The following is an 8987-nucleotide window of genomic DNA, read 5'->3' on the forward strand; positions in this document are numbered from 1 at the left end:
ACAAACTGGCTCTGTGGGAGCCTAGGCAGTTTCGTGGATGCTCACCTTACTAGACCTGGATGGAGGTGGGTGGTCCTTGAACTTCCCACAGGGCTGGGAAACTTGATTGCTCTTTGGGCTAACGAGGGAGGGGGACTTGATTGGGGGAGGGAAATGAGAGGCAGTGGCGGGGAAGAATCAGAAATCTTTAATAAATAAATAAAAATTAAAAAAATATTGTACTTAAAAAAAGAAAGAAACTGGAATGGAGTTAAATTCGGTGTTCAAGAAGATAAACAGATTAAGAAATTAAGAAATGGAATAAAGAGAGTGGTGACCTCAGGCAAGAGTCAACCTTTGAAAAGGAACTAAAGAAAAGTTTAGAGCTGGGTGTGGTGGGGCACACCTTTAATCCCAGCATTGGGAAGGCAGAGGTTGGCAGATCTGAGTTTGAGGCCAGCTTGGTCTACAGAGCAAATTTCAGGACAGCCAAGATTAGTCAGCGAAGGACAGAAATCTGGACATGTTAACTGAACAAGGGGGCCACATTCCAGTCTCAGTAAGCAGCCGAACTCGGCAACTTCGGCCACACGGCTCTGGCTTTAGAGTTAAGGGCAGAAGAAACAGGCTAGGGAATTTGTCTCCATGCCTAAAGAAAGCCAGTGTCTGAGGCCAGGCACGTGTCAGGATGTCTCCGAATGGAGGCCACGTAGCAAGGCCATTTCCGGAAGCTGTGAAGTTAAAGCCTGGATTTCCTTGGAGAACTCATGATGTTAGAGATGCCAGAGTCATGGACACCTGCTTCAGAGAGTGTCTGACAGGAGTGGAACCAGCCCAAGAGAAAGAAGTGTGGAGGTGGGTTTTCTGTCTAGACTGCTGATGAGTTCTGTCTCCACCAGACACTCCTCAAATCACAGACTTGTCATCAACTGTAAATGCTTGGGCAATGGCTTAGACTTGTCTCCAGCCTCCTCCTCCTCCTAATCCTCCTCCTCCTTTTGACACAGGGTTTCTCTGTGTAGCTTTGGAGCCTGTCCTGAAACTTACTCTGTAGACCAGGCTGACCTCAAACTTATAGAGATCCACCTGCCTCTGCCACGCGAATGCTGGTATTAGAGGTGTGCACCACCACCGCCCGGCTCCAGACAGCTCTTACAACTTAAATTAACCTTTTTTTTTTCTATTTTGAGACAGGGCTTCATTGTAGTTTTTTAGAACCCGTTGAAAGACCTGGATAAATAAATTCAGACCCCTCTAGCAGAAAGAGTAGAGAAAAAAAATCTAGCAGGAAGAGAAGAACCAAAAATCTAGGTTAGCCAGTTCAGTGGCTCTGTTCCAGGAACCAGCTGACCATAAAGTTAGATTACAATCTTGAGAAAAATCTTGAGAAATAGGGAGATAACCCCTGTGATTATCACTGGTATTTTCGGAATTTTCCAATGACGCCCTCCCTATCCCCCTTTGGATTACTGGGTTGTGGTTTCTTCCCTTAAATACCCCTTCTCCCAGCTACTTGGGGTCGAATTCTCTACCCCTGCGTGGGAAATGAGTTTTGGCCCCAGTGCTCTGGTTCCTGTCCTGTCAATAAACCTCCTGTGATTGCAGCAAGGATGGTCTCTCGTGAGTTCCTGGGGGGTCGTGTTATCCCGAGACTTGAGTGAGAGTCTCCCCACTCCAGGGGTCTTTCATTGTCCTGGAACTAGCTCTTGTAGACCAGGCTGGGCTCGAACTCACAGAGATCTGCCTGCCTTCTGAGTGCTGAGCTTAAAGGTGTGTACCACCACCACCCGGCTAAATTAACCCATTTTTATTTTTTATTTTTTTGTTTTTCAAGACAGGATTTCTCTGTAGTTTTGGTGCCTGTCCCAGAACTAGCTCTTGTAGATCAGGCTGGCCTCGAGCTCCCAAGAGATCCGCCTGCCTCTGCCTCCTGAGTACTGGGATTAAAGGCGTGCGCCACCACCGCCCGGCTTAACCCATTTTTATTAATGAAATGTTTCTGCACCCTGATGAACCTCTCCACCGACACGGTAATCCAAATCGGACCAAATCAGACCAAATTAGAAAAGCCCAGGATTAATGGATACAAACTCTCCCAGATGACTTTCCAGCCCCCAGAATGGAGACAGCAAAGGAAGACTGACTGGGAAACCAATGTTTGGTCTTTGAGGGGCAGTTTAAATACCCTGTGTGGATAGTCTTGAGCATCTCTGGGAAAGGGTCATCATTTGGCGGACTTTCTCGGGGGCGGAATCTGGACTGAGGCAGCTCTAGGGGAGGGGGCTTTGGTGGAGCCTCCACCCAAACAATCCATGTACCAGGTTACCTTATCTATGAACTTCCCGTGTTGACGCTTACAGTCTGGCTCAAGACTCCTCCGATTCTGCCCTCCTTCCCAGCATTCTCTCGGTGCCAAACATGCTGCCTAGCTATTGGTCAGTCAGCTTTTTATTAACAACAAGAGCAATACATCTTCACGGTGTCAGAAGTGCGCTGCAGTCCACAAAGCTGGAAGAAGCTGGAGCTCTAGAGAGCGTTTTGACATCAGACACGGAGACGCAGAGCTTGGAGTTTGCCCAGCGGGTTTTCAGTCTTGCTTTGGTCCAGTGTTTCCTTGCTGTGATCCCATCCCTATGTTTTGGAATAGTAATGTATATCCTGTGCCATTGTATGTTGGAAGTATGTGATCTGTTTTTTTATTTTTTATTTTTTTTTGATTTTTCGAGACAGGGTTTCTCTGTAGCTTTTTGGTGCCTGTCCTGGAACTAGCTCTGTAGACCAGGCTGTCCTCAGACTCACAGAGATCCACCTGCCTCTGCCTCCCGAGTGCTAGGATTAAAGGCCTGCAGCACCACTGCCCAGATGGACTAAATGTATTTTGCATTATGATATTGTTACAACCTTATGGGAGTCAGGGAGTAGAATGTAGTAGTTTGAATGCAATTGGCCCTATTAGGAGGTGTGGCCTTGTTGGAGGAAGTGGGTCACTGTGGGGGTGGGATTTGAGGTTTCCTATGCTCAGGATCAGCCCAGTGTCTCAGTTGACTTCCCTTCCGTTGCCTAGGAGAGGTAGGACTCTCTGCTGCTAACCCAGCACCATGTCTGCCTGCAGGTCACCATGCTCCCCACAGTGATGGTAATGGTCTGAACCTCAGGTGAAGTGAGCCTGTACAGTTAAGAGTTGCTGTGGGCGTGGTGTCTTTTCACAGCAATGGAGGCTCTAAGCCTAGCTGATCTGGTGTTCACCAGCAGAGACCCTGCCTGGAAACACAAGGCAAATGGCTTCCGAGGAATGATACCCAAGGTTGACCTCTGACCTCTCATGTCTCCACGTATGCATGTGTACCTACAAATACAAGAGCAGGCACACACAGATACATACGAGCACATAAATGCAAACCATATGATAAGTACAAGAATCGTTGCTATTTTATAGTTCATCTTTTCTGCTTTTCCATCAGTCATCAATTAACGTGTGTGCACATACATGGGCATGTATGCACACAGTGCCCGTGTGCCTCTGCACACACGTGGGAGTGTCAGAGGACACCATGTGCTGTCTAGGGACAGCGCTCAGGCCTTCGGGCTTGGTCAAGTGAGCCTCCTCACTTCCCCAGATACACTGAGGATCCTTCCGCTTCCCCCACCACGACCACCTTCTGTCTGCGTCCTTTACAGCAGCCGGTGTGTCTTGGCCTTACTGGGACTAGCCGGCTATGGCTTTTCCCAACAGATTTGAACCCAGCTTGAGCCTCTGACCATCCCCAGGTCATGACACTGAGATCCTGGTGTGACCCTGAGCCAGAATTCCTTAACCTATCACAGAGGTACCATCCCCAAGCACCTCCCTGGATCAACCAACCAGGTGACTCATGGTTTCCCCTGGTCATCTGATGGATGAGTTCACGCTCTATGTCCTATAAAACCTGTGCTACACACACCGGGGCTAATTCTTCTTTCCTTGTGATCTCAAAGCCATTCCGTCTCGGGAGAGCATGGGACACCCCCGTGAACCCTACTCTGCCGTGACCACCAGAAGGAACATTGACTTGCCATTCAGTGTCGTTGCTAGGACACACACACACACACCTCAGCAGGCTCTCATCCAAGGACTCTGTTCTTCTTTACAAAGGAGAAGATCACTGCTTCACTGACTTCCTAGAGGTGGACCCAGCCCCAGGGAAGCTGGAAGGACTTGGGACAGCAACCACTCTCTTCCTTCTGCCCCCAGGACAGCGGCTCTGCCTGTACTGCAGCGCCCCCTGCTGTCCGTGCGCCTGGCGTTCGGGGAGCTGAGCCTGTGAGGTTCCCGGTGCATCAGCCGCTGCGCCAATTTTTCTCCACTCTGGACATCCGCACTACCGTTGAGGGAAGTGAGTTTTCAAATCGTCCGCGAATAGCGGGAAAGGGCCAATTAGGACCTCCTCGCTCAGCACCACTGGCCTCCCATCCCCAGCCCGACGTGTCTGTTCCACTCCTCTGATCGGAGAGCCTGCCAGGTGACCAGGCAGGTGCAGAAGTCTGGGAAATATTCTTCAAAAACATGGTGTGAGCCAGGCGGTGGTGGTGCACGCCTTTAATCCCAGCACTTGGAGGGCAAAGGCAGGCGGATCTCTGTGAGTTCGAGGCCAGCCTGGTCTACAAGAGCTAGTTCCAGGACAGGCTCTAAAGCTACACAGAGNAAAAAAAAAAAAAAAAAAAAAAAAAAAAAAAAAATCAAATAGGTGGGAGATGCCAATCCAAGTATACGCAATTACCTTGTTGGTTTTTTTCTTTTGCTGCTGTTGTTTTTGTTTGTTTGCTTGTTTGTTTTTGGTGACTTGTGTGTGACAGCTAACCCCCCCCAGCACATTCAAAATTTAACTTTTATGAATAATATCTCAAAATGTGTGATTACATATCAACCATATGCCCATCATATCTATTATTGGTAATTTGTAAAATAAGATGAAGAGGAAAACCATTTTACTGACTTCTTGCTTCTCAGAGGCAATTGCAGAAGGACAGCAGTGTGACTTCTCCCAGTCCCCCCCTAACGCTTGGCCTTTCCTACAAGCCCAGCTGCCACCATGCCCCAAAAGACAATCACACATGGGTCTATTGTCTGCCTGCCCTCTCTCTCAGAACAGCCATGGGACCCTCAGAGCGTCCAGCCCTCCCCCAACGGGTTGTATGCAGTTCTGCCCCAATGACAAGGGACTTGGGGTAACCATGGGAGAGGAGCTAGATGACCAGGGAGAGGGGGCTCCATCTAAGCTTCTTGGGGAAGCCATTATTCCTGCTGGGCACAGGCCTTCCAGTGTGGTTACTTTAAGGCCAAGCCCTCTGTGCTTCTGGTGGGAGACCCTCAAGCATTGCACTGTAAATCTAATAATCCCATTGGCTCCCTTAGGCGAGCTGGGTGGAATCTCACTCTGTCAGCTAGGACCTTAGGAGTTAGGTGTTATAGATGACTCCCCAGGGAAGGGATTTGAGCCTTGCCAGCTAACCAGCCATCCTGGCAGTGTGCAAAACCCTGCACTGCCATCGTGACAGAGGTCATGCCAAACCTGTGTGGAGGGTCTCAGTTCCCATTCGGTCATAGCCACTCTGTCATTAGGCTGGGGCGGAGAGATGACTCAGCCCTTCCAAAGGTCCTGAGGTCAATTCCCAGCAACCACATGGTGGTTCACAACCGTCTATAATGAGATCTGGTGCCCTCTTGAGGAAGAGACCTACCCGGTCAGTTACCCTCATCAAACTTAGACCATGAAACCCAATATGGACAAGTTCAACAGAACAGCCATATATGGGCTGCCCATGTATGCTTCAGCATCGCCAAGGCATAAATTTCATTTTCATTCTGTCATTAGCCTGGTGAAAAACCCTTCCTCTTGGGACTGCCCCTCTTACCCCTGTAGCAGAGAAGCAGGACTTGAAGAAGCAGGCGTAGGGTTTCTGGAATGCTCAAAGACTAGTTAGGAAGTGAGAAGAAGTCACCAAAGATCACAGATGTATCCTTGGAAGCTTCCAGGACACCTCCTACTCTGTGGCTCTCTTGCCGCCTTGGAGTCTACTAGCACCTACTTACAAGATTCCCTGGCTACTCTCGCTGTGCCAGCTGGAGTCCCGGTTGTCCGTCTCTGGGTGCTACCGCTGCTTCTGACGTGGATAGACCAGCCTTTAGTCTTCCTTCTCCTGGGCTCCACTGCAGCTAGCCAGACATCGGCTACTCCCGACTGAGATGATTACAGTCTCTTCCCAGAATATCTAAGCTCCGTGAGTGACTGGATCAAAGCAGAAAATGACTGGTTAGAAAAGCCTGTAATCCTAACCGAAAACCAGACAAGAGTTCACAAAGAAACATCAAGGTTTTACAGCTTCCTCTCTGAATCAGAAACAAAATATTCAAGGAGCCCTGGAAGACTTTATAGTCTTGTAGTCTCTGTCTGTCTCTCTCTCTCTCTCACACACATACACACACTCGACTCACATACATACACACTCACACACACACAAATACATACACACACACTCACATACACACTCACTCAACACACACACACACACACACACTCACACACAGTCAGAGAAGGGCCAGCTATGTAGGTGGAGCTTTAGGATCTCCCAATAGCAATTTTCCTTCTTTTCCAGCTGAGTTTGCAAGAGCGGCTGGAAGCTCAGTAAGCCAGGGGACTCAGCCAGCACTCACATGGCCAAGGAATGAATGCAGAAAGGAACAAGGTTATCTTACTGTGCATCCCAAAGAATCCAAAAGTGGGGTCTGGGGAGGTAGCTCAGTGGGTAGGATGCTTGCTGTGCAAACATGACTTCAGCATGGACTTCCGGCATCCATGTCAGGAGAACGGTACACATCTCTGACCTGAACTCTGGGGACAAAGACAGGAAGAACCGGGGGCTCACTGAGCAGCTGGTCTGGCTGAAACGGCAAGCTCCAGGTTCACTGGGAGAACTATCCCAAAAAACAGCATGGAGGGTGTCTTAGTATTCTATTGCTGTGAAGAGACACCATGACCAAGGTAACTCATAGAGGAAGACATTTAATTTGTGGCTTATGGTTCCAGAGAGGAAGTAGAATCCATGACTGCCGTGTCTGGACACAGGTAGGCATGGTACCGGAGCCGTCACTGAGAACTTTACATCCTTCATCCACAAGCAGCAGGCAGAGAGAGACGCTAGGCCTATCTAGGGCTTTTGAAACCTCAAAGCCCACCTCAAGTGACACACCTCCTCCAACAAGGCCACACCTCCTAACCCTGTCCAAACTGTTCCATTAATTGGGGACCAAGCATTCAAACAGATGAGCCAATGGGGGAGCCACTCTCCTTCAAACCAACACAGAGGGGCTGGAGAGAGGACTCACGGTGAAGAGGACTTGCTGCTCTATCAGATCCCACGCAGGGCAGTTTCCAAAAGCCTGTATCTCTAGCTCCAAGGGACTTAACGTCCTCTTCTGGCTTTTGTGGGAACCTGCACACACACATAAATAAAAATAAATCTTATAAGGTGGAGATTCCGAGCGGCAGTGGTGGCGCATGCCTTTAACTCCAGCACTCGGGAGGCAGAGGCAGGCGGATCTCTGTGAGTTCGAGACCAGCTGGTCTACAGAGCGAGTTCCAGGACAGGCTCCAAAACCACAGAGAAACCCTGTCTCGAAAAACCAAAAAAAAAAAGAAAAAAGAAAAAAAAATATAATAAATAAATAAGCCCAAGGAACCAGGATGCTCTGCTGGCACCTGGCCATTTTAATAGATCTTGCACCAGGCTCCCCATCACCACCTGTAGCCACAAGCGTTCAACTTGGGGATGGCAGCAGAGGGAGCAGGTCTTACTCAGAAACTGTCCCTTATCACTGCAGGCAGTTCCCACCTCACAGACTAGGCTGTCAAGACCTGCTCATGGCCTGCTCATGGACTAGCTACTTGAAATGGAGCCTGGATGTTGTTACACCCAATATCTGGAGGGGAGATCAAGGCTAAACGTAGGAACGCTCCCTACCCTACCCAGTCCCATACCCCCTGAGGCCCTAGGCTGTTGTCTTACCTCTGCCCACACTGGGCAGTGGTGGCACACACCTTTAACTCCAGGACGCAAGAGGCAGAGGCAGGCAGATCTCTGTGAGTTTGAGGCCAGCCTGGTCGACAGAGCGAGTTCTAGGACAAGCTCCAAAGCTACACAGAGAAACCCTGTCTCCAAAAACAAAAACAATTACCTGTGCCCACAAAAGAAGCCTCAAGGTGTTAGGAATGCAGGGCAGAGTTTGCAAAACACACCTTGAACTCAAACTCACTGAGCTCTGTCTGCCTCTGCCGCTGCCTCCTGAGTGCTGGGATTAAAGTCATATACCACCACTGCCCAGTGGCCATTCAGATTTTTATTAAACCAATCGCAATGGCACATCTTTATTGTGTACAAAAAGATTCTCCCACAGTTCTGTCTCCTAGGAGCTGCGGTCACGGGTGGGAACCACCACAAGTCTGTGCCTGTGTGGGTGCTGAAGGGACATTGCCCACTCAAGTGTGTGGCTCTGGCAGCCCTTGATCTTCTCACCCTTCCCTCTGCCCTGCTAAAAACCATTAGATTAGGGGCTGGAGAGATGGCTCAGTGGTTCAGAGCACTAATTGTTCTTCCAGAGGTCCTGAGTTCAATTCCCAGCAACCACATGGTGACTCACAAGCATCTGTAATAAGATCTGGTGCCAACTTCTGGCCTGCAGGGACACATGCAGGCAGACCATTGTATACATAATTAATTAATTAATTAATTAATTAAAAAACATTAGATTACTGAAGGGTCCAAAACTAAGAATATAAAAGTGTAGATTCCAAAAATAAAAATGTAGAACTAAAGAAATATAAAGTTGGGAGCTGGAGAGATGGCTCAGCGGTTAAGAGCATTGCCTGCTCTTCCAAAGGTCCTGAGTTCAATTCCCAGCAACTGCATGGTGGCTCACAACCATCTGTAATGAGGTCTGGTGCCCTCTTCTGGCCTGCAGGCCTACACAAGGA

The sequence above is a fragment of the Alexandromys fortis genome, unplaced genomic scaffold (assembly GCF_014885135.2).
Source record: "Alexandromys fortis isolate MF-2015 unplaced genomic scaffold, M_Fortis_MF-2015_v1.1 scaffold_39, whole genome shotgun sequence".
Taxonomy (NCBI): Eukaryota; Metazoa; Chordata; class Mammalia; order Rodentia; family Cricetidae; genus Alexandromys; species Alexandromys fortis.